This window comes from Schistosoma haematobium, chromosome 2, assembly GCF_000699445.3.
Source record: "Schistosoma haematobium chromosome 2, whole genome shotgun sequence".
In the NCBI taxonomy this organism is placed as follows: domain Eukaryota; kingdom Metazoa; phylum Platyhelminthes; class Trematoda; order Strigeidida; family Schistosomatidae; genus Schistosoma; species Schistosoma haematobium.
This window is the reverse complement of record NC_067197.1, coordinates 21,538,206-21,563,503: the sequence shown is the minus strand read 5'-3', so window position 1 is coordinate 21,563,503 and position 25,298 is coordinate 21,538,206.

Below are 25,298 nucleotides of genomic sequence, written 5' to 3'. Positions count from 1 at the left end.
GGTGTACTATTGAAAAAGTTGCGTGACTCCACTACATTTTGTGAGCGCTTTTTTGAACTGTCCGTTGAAGGCAATTATTTCCGTTATTACATTAAACCGTCCGATTCACAACCTAAACAATCACTGGATCTAGAAAGACTTAATTTTACATTCATCCCATCTAAGGATTATGGTCTCCCACCACATACTGCACTTATTCAGTTCGTTCAAGACTGCTCAACAAGACACATGTTTATACGATCCGAAGATAGTAGAACCATAATCAATTGGTACAATGCAATACGTTTAGGCAAGTACCACCGTCTATGCCTTGGTCTCAGTGGTATGGGTGTCACACTGTCACCAGCTGAACTGAGTAAAAGGCTAACTAGAGACGTTGATATGGCTGGTTGGCTCTCTAAAACGGGACCACGCAAGAACGATGCCTGGCGTCGCCGGTGGTGCATGATTTTGAATCGTCATTTCTTATATACCGATAACCCATTAAGCCCATTCGCCAAAGGAGAGTTATTTATTGGTTCCAACAAAGAAGGCTACTCTGTAACAAATACCACTCCTGATGGTTGGAACCGTCATAATGGGTACCCATTAACTATTCACACGTCAGCACGTCCTTTCGTATTTGTTGCTGACAAAAAAGAAGAACAGGAAAAATGGTTAGAAATTATTCAAAAGATTATGAATATACCATTGACACTTGCAGAACACAAACAGGCAGCTATGGTGACTAAAAAGCGTACTAATGCGTTGGACTTCCTCAAAACTTCTTAAATTTCCCGGTGGTTCCTTGTCTATTAGCATATTAATTAATTAGCTACCATCATGAAAAATTCTCCAAGTCAAATACAATATCCAAAATATATTTTATTAGCCTATGTAAATAACCGAATGCATCCTACAAAAGTTTCAAATCCATTTTGTTTATGTACTGTTGTGGCCTCGTTCAAAACCTCTTGCCTTCTTCACAGATTATCTATTCTGTTACGAAAGTTATATATGCATATCATCTCAAACATGTATAACATCAAATAACGTATGATTTAAATGTCTGAATTGTTTATTAAATTAGAAAAACAGTTATTCTTCATTTTGGCACTTGTAAAATAGCTTATGGGATGGATTTCTTACTTGTTTTTTACATCTTCTATTTGCATTTTGTGTGATCTTAATTCTGTTTTCAAATTTATTATATGTAACACTGCTGGTAAATAAATTTCTTTCCTTCAAAACCAAAACAGTCATTTGTGGCTTATTTCTGCAAACAAGAGGTTTTTAACCCATAAACATGTGTGACCCTCTTTATCAATGTAAAACTTAGAACCCGCGATCGAATGCGACGTTTTAGGGACTTACATAAATTATCATTTGGTTGACCTTTGAAAGATTTAAAATAATCTTTTTGTGGGTGAGGAATGGAAGACCAGGCTATCTAATTAAGTGTTTATGAGAACTGGAAATGGGTTGTTGCCGATGTTTAAATTTTTATTATCAATACAAACCATATCACCGTGAGGAGTGCTAATATATGGAAACTCACAAATATTAATAATAGGGAATAAACGATAATTAAGAGGTTTTTTATAGGTATTATTGCAGGAAACAACCCACAGTTGTCGAGATACAACGGAGTTATATTCATTTAACAACTACATTACGTCCAACTAAAACCTGTCCGAATCAAAAGTAATGACTAAAACTATAGTATACTATAATGTTGTTTTTTAACTTACAGTCCAGAAAATATATTTCTCTAAACATCTCGTAATAAAAGCTCTCCAAAACGGTACGAGGCATAGAAGCATACTTTAAGAATAAGCATATATCGAACCGTACAATTTAACTGTCGATGGCTGCTACATAATGTTTCCTCCAAGTTATACAAAACTGAGGGCTTTATATTTATTGGTACGTTGCTTTAAAACTTTATACTGTTGTTGCTACCTTGACGTGGTGGTCTGGCTTGCCTATCGTGATGAACCAATTGAGCCAAACTGGCTGGAACAGTCGTTCTTCAAGGTTCCACCATGCCAGACAGGTCGGTTGAAGGGCGGTAAAACTAAAAGGTCGAAGGCGAAGTCGTACTGCTGATTGTACAGACGTGTGACGTCAGTAAGATGTTTTCTTCAGACAACAAACATAGCAAGGATGCTGTCTTTCGACAAGGAGGGGTGGGGTTAGAAAAGATCGACCCTAAAAATGCCCATCTTGCCTTATCCTACGGATATCCGTCTCCGGTGATAAGGTCTCAACAAGTACGGAGCTAACACGAAAACTTCCTACAAAAAGGTCGTGTGTGGTTGGCTTCAAGCAGTTGTCCCTTAGGTATTGCGATCACGACCTCAGGTCATTTATATCATCCTTAATCCAATTTTCTTTTTAGGTACCACCAGAAGAACCCTTCCGCAGTGTGGGCAACTGGGAAGTGATAACCGCCCTCATACTTCTAAGAGCACTCAAGAACATTTTCCTTTGACCTTCACCCGCCACTTTCACCACTCTTTTTTAACAGAACAGTAGTACGTGGATCATCTAGAAAATGTTCAGATATTTACATATCTTGGCATATGCATCGTTTTTCTAATCTGACCTTTGAATTTTGTCGTTTTTTCTAAGAGTGATGATGCTACTTATTTACTTCGTACAAGTTATATGTTACGAGTTTACATTGCAGCCATACATTTGTAGTCAATCCACGAGGAGACTACAAAAGACTTCTGAACTAGTCTTCTTTACTTAAGCAAAAGAACTCTGTCACTCGATGTAAAAGCCTTGTATTTCTGTATCAAAGTATGAAAATATTCTTCGAGCTTACTTCTCTTAATTATATAAGTATTGTTTGCTTACATGGTTAACAAACAAATAAGGCTAAAAAAGTCAAACGTTTGACTATGAAAATATGTACTTCGTCGCTAACTGAATAGCATTCTCCGAAAAAAATCAAAACTCGTCCCATTATTTTGAAGAAAAAGACATAAATTCTAATCGTATTTCTCTCCCAAAAGATACTTAGAGAACCCCCAGATTTACAAAGCAAATTGGATGAAAAACACAAGCGATTGTAAAAGTAAGATTTATATAAATCAGCATAATTAGCGATAAATATGTACTGAAGATGGTATTGTAGATAATGACATGGTAAACGATAACAATAACAAAGAAATTTTTACACTGAGCCGTGTTCTGCTTCTCAACTCTTCCGAAAACTGTATAGTCGATCCAAACCTAACTAACGACAAATAAGAAACAAGCCTCCAAGCAAATTTCTAAATTTTAACGGGACTCTGGAAGAAAAATGTTTGTCTCTCAACAGGTTAATTGCGTATTTCACTCAATTAAGCATAAAACAGCGACAATTAAGCCTTTGTGTTTTAAAAGGGGAGTATTGTCAATCTCTGATACACTGATTTCAGCTAATAGTAACTGCTGATCATCAGCTGTGAAGTCCCTCTTGTCTTCTAAGCCCTCGTTGCGAGCTTTTTTCTAGGAAAATGGCAGTTACCAACAATAAACAAACCTTTTGAAGCAAACTGCTGTTTTCATTAAGAATCTAACGTTCATTTGAACGCGTCGATAGATGGCCCTTCAACAACGTATTAAGGTAGGGAGTTCCACCGATTGGTTATCGAATAAGAAAGTTGATAGTCAGTCGAAAAGTATTTGGTACTGGGCTCGTGAACTGTTCAGAAATGTCCTCATAAATTCTCTGTTTTTAAAGACAAAAACTTTATCCATGAGAAAAATCTTGTAGTTTTGCTTATCAAGTTCTGTTAACCTTCACTAGAAGATTGTTGCTCAGATTTCACAGCCGATAAGGCAAAATAATATACTTACCTCCAGAATGGTCACTTTGTGAGACCTTAAGTGAACAAATGTCCGGAAAAGTTGAAGGATGATGTTCATCTTATTGGGAACAAATATGTAGTTGCAAGAAGATGGTTTCAGTTTGAAATAGCGCTCTTCATTTTATTATCCTATTTTCAGTTTAGTTAACTTACCACAGAGTAAGGAATTCAATAATTTTAACGTTTACCAATTACTGGGTAAGTAGCTAGTATAGAAATAATGATAAATATTAAAAGAGAATAAATCTATATTCACACAAATTTGAGAGTAGAGATAAAATTAAGGGACCAACATAGTGTTAATAATTCCGGTATTGACAAAATGAAACTCAAATTCACCAATTCGAATGGTTAGCTTTGCTAAAAGTTCAAAGTTCAAATATGAGGTGTAAAAAATAAGAGTCCTAATCACTAAAGACTGTAATAATGTCCCAGTTTATTAGTTTCAAGTTAGACAGTAGGTAGCCAATAACGAATGTTTGATGTAATCCGTCAAAGTATGTAGTAGCTGAGTGTGTGCAAACTGGTATTGACCAAATGACTAACCATTTTACCATATCTACCAGCTTCCATCCTCAGCATGAACAATGATTAAAAAACATGTATGACAAATATAGACAACTAACTCCCGTAATTTAATTTCGAATATCATGCTTCTCTAACACAAATTACTATGAGGTAGATTAAAGTACAACGCACACTAAATTAGATAGAAAGATGGATATCACGCCCTTGTCATAAGTGTTATAAGTTACCGAAACCCACTTAAAATTTGTGTATCTGTGCCGTGCTAGTATGAACAAAACAAATATTCAATGTCCCGGTATTTGAGTAATTTTTGATGATTTTCATGTCTTCGAAATAATCCATATCTGAGTTTTTTGTTTTCAAGGTCCTACTCATCTCAACTTCAGTGCTAGTGTTTATAGGGTGATCAAATTTTCTATGAGCGATAACCAATCCAATTAAGTTTTCTACTTTAGAGTGTTACCACATGATTTCTGCTGAAATGTTGACATCAGTGTTCTGTTTTATTGTTTTAAATTTGTGTACTTAATTTTCTTAGTTTCTGATATATTCAGCCATAGTCTACAAACTGAAACGATCAATAACCAATATCATTTAGAATGAACAACTTGCAGATCCTTGACACTACCCAGTACGTTACAGAACTATAATTTCAAAATACCTCCATCCACCCAGCATTAAAGCACGGTGTACAAGATATAAAGTCACTTAGACTAATCGCCAAATTGCGAATTAATCAGTGGAATTCACTCGACACTAATGGCCACTACTCAATTATCAGTCAGTGTAAATATCTTAGTCCTCTTCGAAGTCATTCTTACCCCTAATAGTTCAACAACAAGTTCCATAACTGTGAAAGTGGACGAACTGAGTTCGATTGGTACACTGAGTGAAGTCCCCCGAAGACTATATGAACGCTTTTTTAACAAGTGTTACCTTGTATGATACTTAAGTTCAAAATCTACTCCCTGATTACTCCAATCCATCTAATATTTTTATTTCTTTCCAAGGACGAACTTCTATTACATCTCAAAAGTTTTTGTCATCAGAAGATAATATAAACTGGGAGAATAATAGAAATCAAGTTGTACGGCATAATGTTTTGCGCTTCACGACTTATTAACAGTCACGCATTTATTATAAATATAAAGAAAAAATAACTTAAGCTTTACTATTTAGAGGAGCTTTCTAGCCATTTAGTCATAAACCTAGAGTTCTAGATTTGTAATTCCCAACCTCTGTCAACATGCAGGATATAAGAAACTGCAAACGTTAAGACTCTACTATTCATGTATATGATTATTTAAAAAAAAGTTCAATCATAACAGATCATTTCTAATAATAATAAGAATCAATTAGGTAGTCTTGCTGTAAAATAATTGAAAGGTTTGGGAAATTAGCACATAAAAACTACATACTTTAAGGGTTTTGATTGCTCTGTGTTATGAAGAGTAAAATGTTATTAAATAAAATTATTTGGACCAAACTATTCTAACCACTTCTTCAAGAATACTCTTTTTAGTTTGATGTTTGTATGTTGTTTTTATTATCAGTCACTTCTGGATTTGAAAGCACTGATCATAGAGATTTACTAGATAATTTGTTATATATATAAATGTGAAATATATGTATTCACCGGTGACAGCATAATCAAATCGATTAGTGAACTTTGCTGACCTGTAATTTATCAAAATTGTCAGCTAAAAAAGTTGTATATATGTATTGAGTGAAATAACATAAGTATTTTGTTAATACTCATTTATAAAGCTTCATATCAGAAGGGGTTTTGTGGATATTATAGTAATTTCAATAGTTGAGATCACTATGGAAAACCTGAAAGCACTGGTGTTAATGTTAACGCGCGAGGCTGATAGGTCCTGGGTTTGAATCCAGCCGGCGCGATCGTGGATGTCCACTGCTGAGGAGTCCCACAATAAGACGAAAAGGCTATCCATCGTTCCAGGTTTTCCATGGTGGTCTAACTTCAATTGATTCATGATCTCAACTATTGAAATTACTATAATATCCACAAAAACCCTTCTCATATAAAACTATTCATAATGAGATTATAACTGAAGTAGTTTCTTAGCGATATAACTAGTAACATTCATTTAAAACAGGTGGTTAAAGCGGAATTAGTTTAAACAAATCAACTTCTCAGATTTAATTATTTTCCCTACAGAGCTGGTAAATTTATTTATGGATAAATAAGCCACCTATCTTCTTTTTTTTACTATAGTTTGAATCTTCTTGGGTTGTATCAGTGATAGATAGATAGATTAAATAATTTTCAAAACGTCACTTATTTATCTGTGATGTGAAGATATTATTATGAATTACCATAGTTAGATGTTAGATTTTATGAATCAGACAAAACATCAATTACTCTTGGACTATAGAATATATTTGAATTGCTTATAAATAATAATAAAAAGAAATATTAACCAACTGGTTTTATGAACTAAATACAAAATAAATATTGAAATGTTTATCTATGTAATACTGATATTGTTTATTCTTAAACAAAGTAAGATATTCATTATTTCAACCGTTAAGAGATGTTGTACTTTAGATTCAAAACAACTGTATTTTTAATAATTTATACTTAAACCACACATTAACTATTGGTTATTTTAAAATATCTATAATCAAATTATTTTGGTTACTATGGTTAAATAGTTGTTTATGAATCATGATTTTTATATGATGAATGAGCTAAATTATTGGATATTATATTGTTCAATGATTAATGGTGATTACTAGTTATTCACATCGTGATAAACTATAATGGTATTTTTTTAAATAGGAAAAATAATCAATTGAATAATTCGATCAAATATATGCTTCCTGTTTATATATTCAATTTTGTTTTATTCATTAAAATTAATCAAATGTCTAATGTACAAATCTAGTACGGTAGATTATTATTATTTCTTTTCAATGAGCCCATGTATTTGTACTATATTTCATTTGTACACGTAAATTCTGTACAAATAATCTTAATCTATCATTAATGTTTGCTATATTTGGAAGTAAATGTTAAATGTAGGTATTTCTATCATACATTTCACACTTGTTTTTATTATGTTTACTGATTAAAATGAAGGGGAATTATGAAGTACGTATACATGGATTGCACGTGTATATATATATATATATATATATATATATAGAGAGAGAGAGAGAGAGAGAGAGAGAGAATTATTCCATCAATTATCTGTTCTGCAAACATCTAACTTTTCTTTCCGTTAACTTAATTTATTTTTATTCTTTTTTAATTGATTACGATAGTATGCGATAAAAGAATGAATTTCGCTTCTAAATAAAAAAACAAATATATATGTGCTGAATTCTTTAAATTGATCAATAATCTGATGAATATTAAATGATTCTTACTTCCTGTTGGTTGTAAGTTATCTATTACACTATATCCATATACTATTATAAACCAATCAAATTTAAGGAAGTTATGATAGGAAGTTATTTGGTTAAATTATAAATAATTAACATTTGAAAGATAATTTATACTTTATGTATTATTTATTTATAATTTCTTTATATGATTATTCACTTAAAGGTGTTTCTTTGCTTTAAAACAAACTATCATCTTCATTAATCATATGATCACCCAGATTTAATTTGGTGAAATTTAGGGATAAGTATTTAACATTACATTTCTTATTTACTTTTTTGACTTAATAAAGATAAATATCTATTTACTAACCATATAAAACTAAAAGGTCATTATCAGAGTTTAGATATCATATGATTCTAGTGGTATAAATTCGTCCATATTGATTTACGTTTTAGGTTATTGATTTATATAGTGAATAGTGAAGGGGGCAATGAAACTGAAACCTCTAGTGGTTTCTAAGTTACTTTAAACTTCAATATAAAATATATTCAGATATATATTGTGAAACATTTTGTTACAAAAAATCCAATTAAAGTTTAGAATATTTGGAAAGCATTAAGCTCCTCAGAATGAAAAACACACGTCAACTCAGCCGACAGGGATTTGAAACAGTAAATGCTTTATTTCGTGACATTTTGATATGGACTTAATATTGTAAGAATTATTTTATCTCATCTGTCTTAGTTTTATCTAGAGGATGATCATGTTTCGTTGGTAATTTATAGTAATTTCAGATTTCATGTGACAGAGTGAATCATATTTCTCTGTAAAATATTTATTTTCTTTTTTCTAAAGTTGTGTCCGTTTTCTATCCAAATATCAGGACCCTTGTTAATGTTTACTCTCTACAAATCCATCCTAATGAGATGAACAAAGTATTACCTGCAATGTTGATTGTTGCCTTTATGTACACTTTGTATCATCTGGACATTTGTCCAAGTACTTTTAGTAAACTAAACAGGCACTAATTTATTTTATATATAATTATACTTTCATTATAATTAATTGATAGTAGGTTGTTTATGTATTTTTGATTTTCTGTCACGAAATAAAAAGACCAAGATAATTAAAAAATGGGTTGCTAACTATTTTTATTTCAAGCCATTTTGATGCTCACTCTTTGCCAGTTAGATTTATTGTTGTATTCCTATTAAATCTCACACTTTAGCATGAACACTTATTAGAGGAAATCGTTAAACTTGATTCCGATATAACCTTTAACGTTTTTATTGGTCAGTCAGTTTGCTGTACCCAACATTTTTGGTCATTTTCCCTTTCATTTAATCTAATTTCATCACAGAATAGATTTCTATTTTCTGTAGTTATCTTTAACTATCTGCGTCAAGATGTTAGTGTAGTGCACCCTGACATGCTGATTGAAAACACAGATATTGTGAAAGTCAGGGATTGTAATTAAATTCACAGTGAAAACTACATTAACATGAACCACTCGTTCACTAAATTAAGGGAAAAATAACTTAATTGCTGAAAGTTCATGCAAAAACCTGCAATTTCTACAGCTTTCGCTAAATCAAACAACACATGCTAAAACTGACGTAAATACTTCATTTTAATGATGTTACAAAGGAAATAAATTAAAAAGCTAATAATTAAGAGAAAAAATGTCATTAGTTGCAAAGTATTATGAAAATAAAGAGAATTATACTTAAGACGGAATAAACTGTAAAACAACTGGTTGGATACAATACAAGGCTTATGAAATATTTCTTACTATTTATCAATGCAAAAAATACTGAACGATTGACTGGTCACTTGGTGGGAGGAAAACGATGCTAGTGTTATCCTACTCCTATGTAACCTACTTTCAGACGGGTATCTTGAGGTTCTTGTAATAAACGTAGATATAAAATATCAATTGAACTGATATTTAAGATTATATTTATCAAAACCTTTTGTCACAGTTAGCCAAGATCACGAGATCACTGACAATATGAATTGCTAATCGCCTGATCTCAACTAGGTAGTTCTTTATTTTAGCTTATTCTTCGCACGACAAGAAATCATTGATTTAGTGCTGAACTCAATTATGTACGTCAATAGTAAGCACCAGACTAAAACGAAATAGCCCTCTAATTATGTGCTGGCCTTCAGCTAATCAAAAAGTAATCGAAATCACTGTCAATGAACTCAAAATTTAATAGTCTTAAATGAGTAACCATTTTTGAGTTTGGACATAGTATGCATTGGTGTGTTAGTAAATAAATTCACAAATAGTATCAGTCTAATTGAATAAGCGATATTACATAAATGCATCTAATTAGAAAAAAAGTAGCCATAAATATAGCATGTAAACACAAGTACGTTATAATACAGCTCATATATAGTTATAAAAGTTTATAGTAGGTTGTGTTTTTTCGTTTCATTTAGACCTGATTGATCAAGTAAAGTTACTTCAAACTACTCTAATTTGTAATGAGATCTGTAATCTTATCAAGAAAGTAAAGGATTTAAAGTATACAAACAGGCCTAGTGGTTTTAACCGGTTTTTACATTCAAACAAAATGACAAATTGTACAAACATAATCCCATCAACCTAACTATAGTCAATCTACATTCATTTTATTCATAAACTATTCGTTTATAAGTTTAATCCTAAACATTTTTACATAAATAAATCAACTATAATAAACAGGTATTTCACGTAAATCACAACTTAAGTTTGTATTATGAATTCATATTCAAATTTTTAATACTATATTTATTTAAAACATTTTAGAAACAAAACTTTTTTTCTGAATTAAGCCTCTTAATTTAAAATGATAGTCTTGACAACAATTTTCTGTTTAGACTAATATTTTTAACCAAAACATAAATCGATAAGCAGATAATATTTTAATTAATAGTAACCTTGATCTAGTTACGTAATTGTAATTATTGTTTAGATAGATATTAGACAAAAACCATTTGCTTTAGAAATGAATATATAAAATGACAACTTTAAAATTATTCTATATACATTTTAACAGGTGTAAATTGAACTGTATCTTACTAATTTAATACATTCAAAATAAATTTAGCTTGGTTACTAGGAGAAAAAAATTTTTTGAAAACGAAAACAAAACAAAATATTGAAATTAATTTCAGTTTGTTTATTATTAAAATTAATCGTTTTACTTAAAGTAAAATAATTCGAAATACTGAAGTAAAATCACATGTATTTCATGGTTATTCTTTGTATAAAAACAATAATTAGTACAAATAACTGACGTTGATCGATAATTTGATGATTATATGGTAGATAACGTTTTACATAATGAAATTGGCTTATGTAAATGAATTCATAGTAAAAAAAAACAGCCTTAAAATTAAAGAAAAAATAGTCGAAATAATATTTATTTTAGTAAGTAAACATGATTTACTTCTGACATCATTCATAATGTGTAAACTGGAAATAGACAATTTCTTTTATCTTAGACAATTGGAGAAATTTAGGAAGTGGCATGTACTATTAAGTTTTGTTGGTAATGTATCTTAAATGACAACTGTGCAAAGTATCAAGTGACTAAAGAGATCTGTAACAAGATTCGCCTGATCAATAGCTTACTTGAAGACCATCCCCTGAATTACCGGTTTAAATATAAATGTAATTTAAATGTTCTTTCAGTTTTAGTTATTTTTCATACAAGAATTATCCTGCTGGCAACGTTTTATTCAAGTGGTTTTCTACTGCACACAGTTTCACCGCAGACTCATTAAGTACATAATTCAATAGAGACACATTTAACTTTACTATTTAACAGCACCAAAATATTCAAGAAGGAAATATTGTAAGATTATTGAGTGACAGATAATATTTCAATTTTTGAACTAATTATTACTGCTTACGAGGTCAGTTTAAGGATAATTCTATTTGTACTAATTTCGTAGCTATCGGGATATTTACATACGACTAGTTGTTAAATTACTGCTGAAAGCTAAATTATTATGAAGACAAAGAGTTATCAGGGATCAATGTACTGTATTTACACTTAGAGTAGCTGGCACTACGTCGCCAACTTCACCAATAATATCATCATACCACTACTAAAGTGGTAAGCTCGATTTCGAACTAAACGCATCCTGCAAAAATGTTCAGACGGCGAACTCGAACTCTACGCGTTCAATAAACGAACTTAGTAGCTGATTTAATCAACGAGCAACTCAAGAGGCTCAATCTCTGATCCGACGCATTCATCAGAGCCGGTACAGAAACGACATGGACATGTTCATATTGTGTTATCTTATCGGTACTTTGTCCCCTTGTCAACTATGCTCATTGATCTACTTGATGGACCGTTCCATTACGACTATAAAAATCATATTCTCATTATTACATTACTGTCATATCATAATCGAATGTGGAATTATTATTGCTGTTTGTGCTGATATTATATGACGACATCTACACAATCATATCACTCAGCGAACAAATTAAAATTTTATGAACATTCCATTCATGTCATGATATCAGAAACCCACTGTACTACTTTTATTATTCAATAATCCAAACTTTTCCTGCCTTTAAACGAATTCACCCCATTTTTTCCCATGTCACTTTTGGCTTATTATTACGGTCATTCACGTAGTCGGGGTCCTTTTTATGTCATCATACCACACGCTTTTACATTTCGATATCATTTTCCATTATGTTTGTGGACACATTTAATTCCAACAAACCTTTATTTTGTTCTAGATCAATAATCACATCAATGGCTTAATTAATATCGACCAATTTTTTGGCTATATGACTATCGCATGTCATATATTTCCGACGTCCTTACTAACTGCTCGTACACCGAACAACCTGCAACCTGCTAAGTAAACTGGCAGTCTAGTGACACGCGTATGCACAAGAATCGTCAGTCTAACCCATCGAGTTAACATCCTGCACTCTGATAACGGTATAGTCGCAACTACCCCAGCGCTGGCAATGGTTACCAACTCTATCATATACATAAGTTTGGAGTCATGCTTCCGGTAGCAGGAACTTATGTTCTTGATATCCAACAAATATTCTTTCATCCCATCTGTATGCATCAGTTGTCGTTCCCTAACTTTTCAAAGACAGTCAAAACCGAACTTCAGCCACTTTTTCGCCTAGTTGATGATCCTTACTTTAATGTCCATACACACATCAATTATTTGACGCCGCATTGCTGACTGATTAGTAACGATCATGTTCATCTTATTTATTCGCTCACATGTAAAACTGGATCCTATATCATTCATTAACCGTAAATAGGACTCCATTACTGAGATTAATATTCTATTCCGGTCACACTACGTCAGAATATAGAGTTTAGAGCTGGTCTCTTGAGGATACACTCTCGTTTGTCACATCCAAGTCAGTCTCACTCGCCGTCATGAATAATCATAAGTATTAGTATTTTTAATATACCCTAGTATTGTTTTGTAGCAAAAGAGTACGAGAGCATATCCCTCTAACAACATAAACCACGCTAGATTTTACGACGAAAAGGAAATACGCTCCACATTCACTATTCTCTTCCTCTGGTCATTCTACTAATACATATTAAACGATAACTCAATGCATCTGTCATAACGCAAACGACAATGTACACTGACTTCCCATTTTATGATTATTATCGATTGCAGTACAGCTATGAATATCATCTGTCGATGCAGTTTTCATTTCACTGTTTGGTTGGTCTTATCCTACGAACAGAAACTCCATGTATGTAAATTTGAATGCATTGATCGCTAATTGACACTATTTACTCCACTGTGGCTTATTAGAACACGTTCATATTTCATTATTCTCTTTCCTTATATTCTGTCAGCACCACAGACCAATTCCTTTTTATATTATACCTTACTTATTTTCACGATTTATTCCGCTGTTATGCCCATGAACGATTTACTACTCTGTTTTCACCATATTTTGAATGCTCATACGATCGTGTTACTTTATCATCTAGACAGTCACAACATAAATGCATGTTAGTTTTTGTACGCTTATTAATTTGCTCATAATTGCATGCTAACACATCCGTTTTTGTCCACATCTTGACGATATTCATGTACTTTGTGTACATACATGTGGCACTTTCGTATAATACACTCACCCCTAACGTGACACTGTACTTTATCAGGTATAGTACAATTTTTTTACCGTTTATAGTTAACGTAATCCACTTCAGTGTTATTTTCGAAAACAGGCATTTTTTAAAAAATTAATGTGCTATTCTCTACAAGGGGAGCTATGTAGTGACTCGCATTATGTCCAGCTCTCATAACTTATTCTAGTTTTCGGGTGAAACAATTTATTCGCTCTTTATTAGTCACATTTTGATCATGTCAATTGTTCGCTTATTTATTAACCTTGACTGTTTTTATGTAAGAGTATGTGTGTGCATTTCTTACATTATTCATCACATGTCCATAACTTAATTTTATCTGACTATAAATATCGATTCATGTCTGATTAAATCGAGTTGCCTTACACGCCATCTCTACCGCGCGTCATTTCGATTTGTTCTCTTCGCTTCGTTTCTCCGATCGTTTTCCTGGGTCAACAATTGTATGAAATACACGTATTCCAAATCCATTCTCGTATTTGACTGATTTAATTCCGTTATTCAGTAACGCTATTTAAGTCGATGATTATATACCAGGGTGGCAAGGATGAATATTTCGACAGCAATCATACGGTAATAATCATTCATACAATCCAACTGGAGTCAGATATCGGACCACTGAACAAAGTTGATTCATATTTACGTTGGATTGTGGAGACTGTTGAGTTCGTAGTTTTACACCGCGGACAGATTCTAAATAGTTTACCAAAATTCAGTTCGTGTTATGGAAAAAAATGGCTGAACTTATCAGTTTTTGTTTATTTTAAATTTCTTCTAATAAATACAAGTCCAGCCTTTGTAATCATAAATCTTTCATTTCATCAAAGAGAAACAGTAAATTACAAGTTACTGTTTCATAAGAGTGATAACAAGGAATCATAACATCTTTATATATTAACTAATTGCTGCCACTTAGATACTAATAATGCCGGCCTTACTAATCCATATAATGTCAAGGTGTGGAAAACAACACGATATTCTAGACTGACTTAATTTAAAATTTTACACCATTCGATACCTCCAGAGTTGTCTAGAGGTCAAGCGTTCACTCATAAGGCCAGAGGTCCTGGGCTTGATTCTAGCATACGTGATGTTGAATGCTCACTGCCGAAGAGTCTCGTGCTAGGACGAAGCGACAGTCCAGTGCATCTAGGTTTCCAGTGGTGGACTAACTTAAATCCGTTCGTGATATTGATGCAACTCAACAAGCTCCACAACCTATACTGACATATTGATTCTGTTGAGAAAAGACACCACCTAGAACAGGATAAAAATTCTTGTTGATTGTTTATTACCATGAAAATATTAAAAACTTCAATAAATAAACTGCAAAACATAATAAAACGTTGGTGTTTGTATGAACTAATGATTCTTTTGTACTTGATGATTGCGTGATTTTGAATTCCGAATACAATACGTTCGTTCGTGCTTATCTCATACTTCTTGGTTAAATTGAGTTATTTCTGGGATTCCTAGTTTGTACTATAATTCAAATACTTCAAACTATCACAAAAACTTAAAAGATTTGTTCAGTAAAATGTATCCTAATTCTGATTAACGATTTAAAATATTCTTTATCAACATTAGTTTTTTTCAATTAAACAGTATGAACAATCAAAATGATTGGTTTCTAACGTAGATATTCCAATTCGCAAACAGATGTATGTATTCTTTCATTCTATTGATTATTTAACAAGCGTACTAAAGAATTGTTTACATGTAATATAAATGTCCAAAAAGCAGCTAGATAAAAATTATGTGAAAAGAAGAAGAAAAAAGTATATGAATGGTGTTATTGAATTCTTTGCAAAAATAAAACTGATTATCATTTTATTTTTTTTTTCATTAATTTAATACAATAATACTACGTTAAGTTGATTAAGTTCCTTTTTTTAAGACATGGTGTTAAAACTTTAAAAGTCACCAGTAAAGTTCACGATGGGTAAAAAGAGGTTTTCTAAATTTAGATATTTCTGTTACCTTTTCCATTGTGAAAAGATTTATTCAACCATAAAGATGGTGTTGGATATTTTAAAGAATCATTAGATGACATCCAAAACATATCCATATATATTTTTGAATTATTTTAGCTATGAAGTAATAATAACAAGAATAGCCAGCTGTACTTCATAGTAGCTTTGACTGTTGTATAGGGTATTTGCTTAGAAAGTATTAGTAGGATAAAACTCTGACTATTGTATGCTCAAATATGAATATACTGATTGGTTCAGTTTTCAACCAATTAGTGATATCATTATAATCAAGAGAATAGATATTAGAAGATTCAACAAGACGAATCAATCATATTTAAGGTAGCAGATCTTAAATTTAAGCGCAAAATTTACTCACTTATTTGGTTAAATATCTATTTTGGCATTATAGCTGATGTCAGTTCGTAATGAACGTATCAAATCTAAATCCTAACCCTAATGTTCAACTATAGATCATAATCTTAGTTACTCAAACTAACCTATAATCCTCACTTAACCCTAGAAGGTAGGTGGACATTCCAAGGTCATTTTAGCGATGGCTGAAGGTCGTCCATAAATTATAGTCTCACTAATATCGTTCCAACTCAATTGGTATTCTAATTTAAGGCGAATTGAGTGAAGTACCGTAAGTGGATAATATTAGATAAGGAATAATTTAACGATAGCTAGAGTTCTTTGTTTTCAATCAGTATGTCATTAGTACAAACCATGGACCATGTCTGATAGAAATGTATATCAACCTGTTCATGTTAAACGAGATACGTCATCAAATGGTTATATCATTATCATATAGTTTCAGTTAATATTCCTCTTGGATTATTACGGTTCATTATCGTAACTATTTCAAAATGACGATTAAAGTTCACTTTTATGATAACCGTTATTTCTGTGAAATGTGAGAAATTGTATTGTTTATTACCCTATTTTACTGAAAAGCTATCGTGAAAATACTTAGTAACGATTTGTAAAATTAAGGTAAACTTTTAAAATACTAGTAACAATTAGTGGATCTTTACTAAACTGAAAAAAACTGAAGTTTCATATTTTAATTACATATAAGTCAGTAACTTAACATTTAATGAGACGACTCACAACATATCGATTAAAAAGAAAAACAAACAAATATATTGACGAGGTTTCAAGTTTTAGTGAAAGCAATTCATGAATGTGGTTCAATTCTCCACTCCTCACTTCATTTTTCTCTGTAGTTTCAACCAGCAACAAGAATTATCTAATCTTCGAACGATTCTTTGTCAGGATTATGATAAAAAATTTGAGCTTTATCTTTCTATTCAAATTTATAAGGTATATGATAAAATGTTCAATAGGTATATGTGTATGGAATCATATGTAATGTTACGATCAAGTTTCAAGGTGATTAATTCTCAATCATAAATTCATCAGAAAAAATAACTGTATAGGTTTGAAAATAAAAATGACACATTGAGTTAAGATCTTATTTAAAAAACCTGTATACGACATTGATTTTCAGGCTAATTTCATAAACTCCAAGTGTTTTAATCTTTGAAAGTTAGGTTAGTTTGAAAATTGATGAAATCAGTGAGCGAATTGTTGACAAAATGTTTGCTTTAGTTCATCAAAATTTGAACCATTATGTATCAAAATTGGGAAATAATGAGCATACCTTTCAAGTTCTCTTCATCCTTTAAGTTATTATTTAGCATTAAGCCAAATAATTTTAACTTATTTTAAGCTGTGAATTAATTTTTGTGTTACTTTTTAATAAAATGAACCTAGAGAACAAAATCTTGGTTTGTAAACTAAAATTCCTTCATGATAACGATATTATGATTTTAACCTAGTCGGATACTAACAAACACGATTGATGCCATATTTTGAAGATGGATAGTAAGCATTTTAATGCATCGATTGACAGAATGACAAATAATGATCGAACATAGACAATTAACCCTTACTGTATGATTATAAATCCACGTAACTCATCAATTAAAAACTTAAAGGGATCATACATAATACTGTTTTAAAATTAAAAATCTCTATTTTTTTGCAACTTAAAAAGAATGAATAAAGAATAGAAGAGAATATTATGCTAGAAAAACAGAAGTAAAACATGTAATTAAGGTAGATGTTCGATATATATTTGTAGGCGTAGACACATAATTACTAGCTTAAAGTGTTATTTCAAGTCTTATGGTAATTAATATCCAAGCCATAAATACAAGACTAATGACTGTTTAGATAGGCGATCGATATCATTAAAATCTATCAGTTTGTAAGCTGAATTGTATTTCCTATTATAGGCCTGAATTTTAACGGGGATATTCAACCACTAATAGCGCTTCTTTAGTCTAGTTTAAGAACAGAATCTGTAATAATAATAATACTAAATGTAGTATGGATGGGTAAAGATTTAGTTATACCCTTGTTATTACTGAAAATGAACAGAATATATAATACACTGCACTGTATTCAAGTAACAAAAAAATATAAATGATTTACATGCAAGGAAAATGAGTAAGATGTGATTTTAATTATTGACTAAATACAACTTTACTATTCATTCTTTCTTCCATCTACCTTTACATTTCAGAAGATTTAAACACTTTAGAACGTAGAATAATTGATTTTATCAAGTTCAGACGTTGCTGGTTTAAGTTTTTAAAAAAACGCACATCTTGTAAAAAAAAGGTGAAAAGTTCAATATACTACTCTACTCGTTATTTACTAATTTGTCACTTTGATACAATTTAACATTTATTTAACCAATTAGAAATTTTTTTTGAAAAATCAATAATTTATGAGAGTTGTCAATATTCTTAGTCATCAGTAATATTTGCTTATGTTTGTTAATTATACTTACTTGAAAAATATGTTATGAGCTAATCAATAATTTGAATGGTTTTAAATCATACTACACATACAAACGTGAGTATGATTAATCTATAATTGATGATTAACTTGAGAAGATGAAGTTGGAGCACTTGACTTTCAATCATAAAGTAGCAGTTTGGAACCCTGTATTACCTAATTTTTGTTGGATTAGTCAAGAAGTACCCAAATCAAATGAATGGTCCGCAGATGATTGTATGAACCTTGTGACCACGGAGGAATAACATATCGAGGAAACAATTAGGAAATTATCTGATGTGAATCATATATTCATTGACAAAAATGGCTCGAATTCAATGAAAGTATGTTGTAAATAGGCAGGCAGTATGAATTGGTTAATTAGTTAGCAGAACAGTCATAGTCACTTAGAATTATACTAGAAACTAAGCCGTTAAAGTAAAGTACATAGCAAAAGTAGCGAAGTTTTCAGTTTTAGTGAAATCTGGTCTCCTCCTAATTCATCTATCATTTCATTGCCTCCCTTGCTGGTACTTGTTACCTCCTTGATCTGTCTACCCACTTTTGGTGCTGAGGATAACTTGTCTAGTCTAGATCAAGACCTTGACGCGATAGGCTGAACGGCTTAACCTTGAGGCTAGTACGCGTGAGTTCGAAGTAGGGTAGAGAGAAGAAAACTATTATATCACCTGATTGGTTGACAAGCACGCGTGTGAGAGAAGACATGTCAACTGGAACACTACTCGATTTTATGTGAAAATTATGTTTGAAATAATCTCAACGATTGAAATTTAAATAATTCCAATGTTTCGTCCAGCTAACTTGTCTGGACTTCTTCGGGGTAATAATCAAAATCATCAAAGAAATATATAGCTTTTTAACAATCATAACTATATTGTATTACACCAATCAAATTTGGATGTTGATTTTTATTAAATAGGATAATATGAGTCCGTTAACTACAATTCGTGTGAAAAATTCAACTACATGGAAATAATTAACTGAATAACAAACTGTATGTGTGTGAGTGTGCAGGTATGTATGTATGTGTGAAATTAATTATTGATGTTCCATGTTGATATGTGATATATGAAGGAATAAATAAATAAAAGTGCGAGTTCAAGGTTGATAAAATTGTTAATGAATCATCGATGTACATGTCAAACAAATGCCTAAATTGTATTGCTAAAAAACTCACTGAAATCAGTCAAAAATAACGATGCATGTGAAATAAACAGGTTGAATAAAGATAGGGTTCAAATTACTTGTCATAACGAAATTTGCCAGGTAGTCGCAAGTTGAATACCATCTTTTCGGTTTAGGCTTTTCTTGTTCGCCCATATATACAGCGATTCTGCTGTCAATCTTTCTCTATGGGTGTTAAAACCTTTCTGAAGTATTTTGGTCCCTTCAAAATTAATCTTGTTTCTAATGCATGTAACGCTATCGCAGACTTATTCTCAAGTTTCTTCAAATCAACCGAGGATTTGGGAACATTTTTCAAACACTGTTTGTGTTCCTTCAATCTTACGTTCAATTGTCTGGATGTTTTATCCATCATAGGCTGCATTACAATCATGACAGTTGATCTCATACACAATATTCTGTTGTTCTTCCTTTGGTAACCTGTCCTTAACTTTCACTAACATCGATCTTAAGGTGTTACTCGCCCTAAAATACACTCTTATATCATTTTTGTTTAGAATCCGCTTGATTTCTTCTGATGTTTCACTACAGTGTACTTCCAAACTTTTCGTATACATTCTAGTTTAGTTTTTCTTTCATTTTTAATAATCTTCTTTAAAAACTCTTTTGGGTAGTTGTTATCCCTAGGAGTAGAAAATACTTTATTTAATTCAGTTCGTTGGTCTCCCTTATCTGTAACAAGCTTAGTACTTCTGTTCATTAAATTTTTTACAACATTAATTTTCGTGCACTGTGCATGGGCTGAATCAAAATCTAAATATCTCTCGGAATGTGTTGATTTCTTGTAAACATTTATCTTCAACTTATTATTATTGTGTCTACGTTCAACTAAACAATCCAGAAATGTTAGTTTGTGGTCAACTGATTCTAATTACTTCGTCAGCTTAATGCTTTCTGAAATGCTGTTTACATCGTTAAATAGTTCTTCTAAACCATCCCGTTTATTGATAATAAAAATATCGTCTACATACTGTAACCATAACTTTAGTGGATCTATACTTCTTGCGATTGCACTAGTTTCTATGGAATGCATGAATAAATTCGCCACAATCGGAGAAACTGGTGAGCCCATTGCTATACCCTCTTTCTGTCTGTACAGGTGACCTCGAAATATGAATAAGGTAGATCTTAAACATAATTCTAAGCATTTGATAACCTCCGGTGGATCTAATTGGCAACGTAAATTCAAATATAAATCAGATTCTAAACAAGCATTGATAATATCCAAAGCTCGATTGATAAGTACATTAATGAATAAGGAAGATACATCAAAACTTGCCATTATTTCATCCTCTTCTATATCGATGGTTTTTGAACTCCATAGAGTTTTTAATTCCATGGTTAATCAGTTTTTCGTATGGTTTGACTATCTTAACTAAATATTTGGCTAGATTGTAAGTCCGTGAATTTGTAAAGTCTACCACTGGTCTTAGTGGAGTATTACTCTTGTGGATCTTTGGGAGTCCATAAAATCTGCATGGGTTACAACTCTTTGGATGTAACATAGACCATAAGGACGATCCTAGCTTAGCCTTTAATGACTGTAAGAGTTTGCTGGTTTCCGCCTTGAGTTTCTTAAGAGCTGTTCTACTTTTCGCTTCTTTAATTTGTTCATATGGTCCCTCTTGTAGATGTTCCTTGGCTTTTTTCGATTTATTCTCAATTCCGATCAGGTTCCCGATTTCTCGATTTCAGATCAGTGTAAAAAGATACATAAATAAATAGATGACTAACCCGACCACAACGTACAATAGTTAGGAAAATACAATTATGTCCAGAACTGGGGATTAGCGTAGAAAATAGAGTACGAAATAATAAGTCTAAATTACAATAGCTTTGGAACAAAAAGGGCTATGGAAGTGGATTATACATCAAACGAAAGCTTATGTTCTGTAGAAAAGACTATAAACAAAAATAAGTGTTAATGTTTTACAAGCTTTGAATTAACTGGGACAACATCCTGAAAAATAGCCTCCGTAATTTGTCAAGGCTTCTTGTTTCTCTGTTCACATCAGTACCATACCCAGTCTTTACTTTCAACACGCTTACAAGAAAATATTTCAGCTTATTTCATCAAGAACGGAACAGTTAATTGACTGAGATCTCTTAGCTGACCCATATTTTTACTTTAAGATTATTTGGATAATCTGTCCAGATCCAATAAAATTTCCTTAACTCCAAAATTTTAAAGCATCAGAAGGCCTAGCTATCCATAAAAGATAAAGTCTAAAATTTATGAAGAACAGAAGCGTGTTTTATCTTTGTTTCTACCTTGGTCTTAAGGTATTTATAATTATTCATTACTTTCATTTCATGTTTATTATATTCAGGAATATCTCTCTCTGCCTAACCATTAAATCTCCTTGGTTTTTGTTTTACTAAAAGCGAGTTTCGCATCACTCCATCTAACTTTTCTATTACTTTTACCTATAGGGACTAAAGGATTTTAGTATTTTTCTTACCACTTTCTTATTGCCATCTAATGTTGAATTATTTGTTTTATAACCCTTCTTTGTTTAGACATATGACCTGGAAATTAAGCAGCCTTGACTTGGTATCATTTACATTATGTAATCTAGCATTACAATCTTTTCGTCTCCCCATCACGTTTTTTTCACATTTCCTAATGGAATATAGCTTTCATTTTAAATATACGTTTTTTGCAACCTAATAGTAAATTTATAGATATTGTCCGCAACCGTTTGATTTCAGATGCAGAACGTTTGTAAGTAAGAAACATTGAGCAGCTATGTTTATCTTAGTATGTGGCATCTCAGCAGAGTGTAAAGGTCGGGACTTCTTACTAGCTCTTCTGGAACTCGTTTTCAAGTAATTCACTAGTGAGTTTATAACCATAGTTTTCAATAGAGCAGAAATTAAAATGAGACATTTAGTAAAGATTTATTTTCAATTAGTTTCGCAACATGACTCTAAACTAATATATATGTTAAGGAATAACCATAAACTTGATATCAATCAGGTGATCATGTGCTAGATAGTAATATTACAACTTCAAAAAAATGCTAACATCGCCCCACCTGGTTATGTAAGGGAGATCTTAGGATAATTAAAAGCCGTGTGCCTTCCCACTCAACCATCAATTGGACGAAAACAAAGCATTCTAAATCGCCAATCGGATTCCACAAAATTTGGTTCCTGGTTTATGTTTACTATTTTAGCATACAGCTGAAGCTGAACAAATCTGTTCTCTGTGTTCGTAAAACATTCAGACTTCAGTTTTCTTTGTCATGGTCATAAAAAACCAGCGCAAGAAAGCGTTACAAGTGACTGATAACATCATCTCTTTTTTTAAGTGTTTTTTTCCGAATTTCTGTTCTCTATTTGTTGCTGTCTAAGTGTAACATTATTTTTATACCAATTTAATTGAACTTTTGTAATCTATCAGTTCAGTGACTAAATGTCCTGATTCACTAAGTTGTTAATTAATACCTTTGGATATAAGTCATTTTATGCATCACATTGTTTAATTAAATTGTTCACCATTCAAAATTACAATCTTGTCAATAGGGTTCAGAAATGTTGGGATTAAAACTTTTGTTATTAGTAAGATTAAAGATAATAATCAAGCTATATCTCAAATCGTTTGATGTTAAGAATATATACTACGGAGTGCTGATCCAATGAACCAATGGTTAGGCATTAATCTCTAGATAAAACCTCACCAATGAAACTATGATAGTAAATTTATTGAAAAGAAATGAGTTCACTGAATTTTCAACTTAATGGTGTTAATAGTAGTAAATATATCAATTGAATTATGGGAAACATACTTACATGTGTATATCTTTTTCTGTTATACATTTAATATTTTCTAGTAATTGTATAATTTGGTGAAAATGTATTGACACAATGGACTTTAAGTGATATTTGGAATAATACTTTTTTTCGATAAATAACTTTTCTAATCAATAAAGTATGTTCACCTTGTTTTAAAACGTCATCTTAAATGTTTACGTTGACATTCAACTTCAGTTGAATACCAATAAATATTTATTCTCCATAATTTCCCAAATGTTATGGTGGAATTTAAAATGATGTTTTAAAGAAGAAATTCTATGGAAAGTTGAATACATTGTGGATGCAAAAATATTTATAGCAAACATTTAGTCTACTGATATTTGTACAAGTAGGATGGCGATATATCAATATTCAACATCATTGGTAATTTAATCGGTATTCCATAAAACACATGACTGATGTTCGTATTTTTTTGTTTGAACATTATTTTCGTCTTTAGCGCTACCACCTATATGAGAAAGATTCATTTAGAGGGAAAATGTTAAGGGTAAAACGCAAATATTTGGTTTTGGGTTACTTTATTTACTTACGCCTGTTACTCCTCGTGAAGGAGCATAGGCTGTTCACCAGCATTCTCCATCCAACCCTGTCTTGGGCAATCCTTTACAGTTCTCTCCAGTTGCTACTTATTTTTTCATATCTGCATCCAATTCCCGATATAGTGTGTTCTTTGGTCTTCCTCTTTTCCGCTTCCCTTCAGGATTCCAAGTTAGGGTCTCCCTCGTGATGCAGTTTAATGATTTACGTAATGTATGTCCTATCCACTTCCAACGTCTTTTCCTAGCTTCCTCTTCAGCTCGAAGCTGGTTTGTTCTCTCCCACAAAAGACTGTTGCTGATGGTATCCGGCCAATGGATGTTGAGTATCTTGCGTAGACAGCTATTTATAAATACTTGTGCCTTCTTGGTGGTGGTTGTTGTAGTTCTCCAAATGTTATCTCCGTACAGTAGAACTGCCTTGACGTTCGTATTGAAGATCCTGACTTTGATATTGGTTGAAAGTTGTTTTGAGTTCCCTTTATTTTTCAATTGTAGTGATGCGGCCCTTGCTTTGCCAATCCTTTTATTTACGTCCGCATCTGATCCTCCTTGTTCATCGATGATGCTTCCCAGGTATGTGAAGGATTCTACACCTTCCACAGCTTTTCTATAAAGTGTGATTTGATTGGTGTTCTCCGTGTTCTATTTGAGGACCTTGCTTTTCCCCTTATGTATGATGAGGCCTACTGATGCAGACTGCTGATACACTGGCTGTCTTTATCTACATTTGTTTATGTGTATGGGATAGGAGGGCTAGATCATCTGCGAAGTTCAAATCGTCTAATTGGTTCTAAACTGTCCATTGTATGCCGTGTTTTCGCTCAGATGTCCAGGTCTCCATAATCCATTTGGCCACCAGAAGAAAGAGGAAGGGAGAGAGTAGACAGCCTTGTCTGACTCCGGTCCTTACCTGGAATTCATCTGTCAGCTGTCCTTCATGCACGACCTTGCACTGTAGTCTGTCGTATGAGCTCCGAATATTGTTGACAACCTTCTCAAAAGTTTCCATAACGTCCCCCTATCTACACTGT